We start from the raw sequence: 3835 nt of genomic DNA, 5'->3' as shown, positions 1-3835 counted from the left end.
GCAACGAGTGCCATTTGAGTGAGTGTGTTTCTGTATGTATTTGATTTATCTTGATTTTTTTTTTTTTCCCAGTGGAATGAATCTAGGAATACTAAAAGGATTTTAAAGCACAGAGATAATATCTATGGCATCAATGTAACTTGACTTTGTATGCTACTGGTAAAAGTCTTCTTGTTCATTAGGATCTTTATTAGCAGTTTTCTTAACAGTAAAATTGCTGTACTGATAAATTTCATAATACTGGTATTATCCGGCAGCATGGCAGTGCTATTACCTAGTGTGTCTCTCAAGCAACTGCTGAGGAAAAAGGAATTCAGTGCACTGTGGCCAGCTGTTATGAACTGCTCTTTACTATCTGGCTCTGTAGAATATCTTTCTGTATTTCTATATATAAAGAATTCTGAACATTTAGCTTAATCCTGTAACAAACTGTATTACTCCATTCTTCTCTTTTCTACCCATCTTACACATCCTCTCCACACAGTTTCTTGACATGGACCATGCTAGTAGACCTATGCCAAAATTTTATAACTATATTTTGAGTACTTTGTTGTCTTTACTAAAAAAAAATTCTTTTTACCTGTGGGGACACCTTGTTATTTTTTTCTGTAAATGAAATTGTTTACAACACCAGGTAGGATGTTATAGTTTTATAATGGGTTAAAAAACAAAGCATGTGCTCTTCTTACTAACCTCCTCTCTGCTTGCTGTGTTGTAATACACAGTGTTGTAGGGTTGAAAGCGATCACTGCCACTGAGGGAAGGACGAGGTAGTATTAAGTATCAAATTTAATTATGTAAATAACCTTTCCTTATAACCTTTAAAAGTGTAAACATTAAAACCTACCTTTAATGATTGCTTGACACAGATGTGGAGCTGGTACTGAAGTTTTAGTTATGATTACCTGACATTCATTAGTAAAATACTTCCCAGCTGCTTGGAAGCTTGTCAAACTTCCGTTCTTCTGGACTCAAAAGTATGCCAGACTTTCCTTTTATTTTGTAAAGTTTCCAGTAAAACTATTAATCTGTGTATGAGAATGAATTCAAGAAATACATTTCGTTGAAAGCCTCTTTTGTTTTCAAAATTTGAGTTAGGAACTTAAAATATGATGCTCTTGGAGTTGGAGACGTGACTTTTGATACATGTTTTGTTCTGTACTCTGAAGATTTGTCTCCACTGAGCATGCCTTTTTTTTTCCTCTCAAATCCCTAGGACACAACCAGACCACACATTTATTATACACACAGAGCAACTGAATATCCCTCTACCTCAAATAGGTTTCTGCTTGTGATCTGCAGACCTGCTGAAAGAAACTTAAGCTGCTTCTGAGAAACTCACAAGATACATTTGATACTCAAGCCTATTGTCAGGTTTTAATTCACAGTATTTTGTCTCTAGTGACAAATGTTTTAAAGGGTTAGAACTTGAAAAAAGTTGGAAAATCAGTGTGTCACTGAATCCTACTGTGGCTGAACTGTCTGAAATTGTTCTTCTTGGCTACTGTGCCACACAAATCAGGAACGAGACTCTCATCCTATGTTTTTAGTGCATTTTTCCTGGTGTTTAAAACAGCACAGAGGACAGCAAAATGACTGCTGTAGAAAGTACAAAGGGAGAAATTGGCAGAGGGATGGTTTGAGTGAATTACTGGAATATAGTCTGATGCAATAGTGAAGGGATGGGAGGTTTGAGAGGAAGAGAAGTATCTGAAGTAAGGATGTTGCTGGAATCATTATGTGTGAGACAGTGAGCTGGCATGGTCTGACCTGACCCTATTTATTACGTGCCACAATAACAGAAGATGGGAATGGAGAAATAGGAAAGTAACAAAAGTCTTTTATAAATACCTAGCTGGTTGGAGAAGTGATCATGTTTCTCTGATGAAGGGGTTTAATTTTTTTAAGATTTTAGGCTTCCTCTTCTGAGGCAAAGATGACCATATTAACACTAGACATATGGGGTGACAGTCTGGATTTAATGCCTGCTTAGAGCAACTTGCAATTTGGGCAAGAATACCATGTACACAAGCTGAGTAATTTTTGTGTAGAAAATAGAGGAATTGGGTTTAAGAAAAAAAATATCTGAAAATCTATTTTTAATTTATTTCAATTTTTCTTTTCATATTGGAGGGGGAGGGATCTTAAAAAGGAATAAAATCAACTCTTCTATTTTGGAGTACTGAGACTTAATGCTTACTCTCCAGGGATCTGTGAAGAAAAAAGGCTAGCTGAAGAGAAAAGGGAAGTTGTTCTTAAGAAGTGGTTATTTATTCATCCACTTCTTTGGACAAGAAAATCCAACCATGCGAAAAAGTGGAGGATTTGTTCATTTTTGTGAAGCGTCATTTAGTTTTGTTTCACAAGTTTTTTCCATATGTTCTGAATAATGCTATTGAATTGGTTTTGATTAACTACATATTTGCAGGATTAGGACTTAAATTCTGTTGGGTTTGGGGTTTTTTTTGCTTGGCTGGTTGTTTTTTTCCCCTTCCAGTAGGCTCAAGATGGCATTTTTCTACTATAAATTTGTCCCTTTTGGCTGGTAATTTAAGCACAGAACTAGATATTATCTAATGTGCATCCCCTAATGAATTACAAAAGACAAGACACTGGAAGGATTGGCATAACTCTCCCTATATGGTACATGGAGATTAAGATGTTATGGTGTTTAATCTAAGGTGACGAACACTGGTTAAATGTTTTTACTGGAGTATTAGTAGCTTGGAGATGCATTTTGAAAGCAGGGAAAGGGTAAGGAGAGGGGAGAGCACCTGAAAGCAAAATATTGTGGTGTGATAAACTTAATATGAACTTTGCTCTTGATTTTTGTAGGACACAGCTGAGACAAAGAAGGGGGAAGGCAGCAGGTTGTGTATAGTGATTATTTCCATGAAGCTGTTTTCTTTAAAAAAAACAAACCACAACAAAACAAAACAAAACCAAAAACACCCAGCATAAATTCTTGTCATTCAGTATGACTTCAATATACCTCCATGAATTCAGATTCTAGACCCATGTGCTAGAAGGCTTTAATAGCAGTGAGACAACCCAACAGCCCCACTGCTTTGTTCTACTGGTGCAAGATAGGGGAAAAACTATGGAATTCCATGGAGTTACTTGCATGAGATCATCCCTCTTTTTCTGTGGCTTTTGTTTCCAAGCATTTGTGTATGTCAGTCTTAACGTCAGCTTGTGCATACCTCATGGATCTATATATTTAGCTCAAAATTCAGAAACTGTGAAACAATGTACCAGTATCTTACTGGTTTGCTTAATGCTTCTGAATGTTGTGACCAAGAGAATAGAATCGTAATGCCTCAGGGTTGTTCTCTTTTGATAAAAAAAGCTGTCAGCATTTTTTTTTCCAGAGGTGTAATAGTGTTCATAATAGAGATGGTGTTACGTTTCTGGATTGTAACAACAACAAAGCAGTCTCAGTTGAAATAACGAGCACTTAAAAATTACTATATAATAATAAATAGGAAAAACCTGTGGTATTTCCATGACAAAGAGAGCATTATTGACAAATCTTAGCCTTTAATAGAAGTTGTTGTATGTCTTTTTTTTTTTTTCCCCAAATCATTCTTAAAACAATAGATGTGAAGGTTTTTTATTATGAAAAAGAATTATCTCCATCTCAGAATAAAACTGTATCTGATAAATCAATGATAGAAGCTATTAAAAGCAACTAAAAATCCATTTTTAGAATGCACTTCAATTATTTTTCAGACAATACCGATATAAAAAATTTCTCATTGCCATTTGTCCAAGCAAAGAACACTTGTTTACAAGTTACTGCAATAAGTCAACAGAATAATATTATTTTGCTTTG

This window comes from Antrostomus carolinensis, unplaced genomic scaffold (assembly GCF_000700745.2).
Source record: "Antrostomus carolinensis isolate BGI_N321 unplaced genomic scaffold, ASM70074v2 scaffold16810, whole genome shotgun sequence".
Taxonomy (NCBI): domain Eukaryota; kingdom Metazoa; phylum Chordata; class Aves; order Caprimulgiformes; family Caprimulgidae; genus Antrostomus; species Antrostomus carolinensis.
This window is presented reverse-complemented; position numbering follows the sequence as displayed.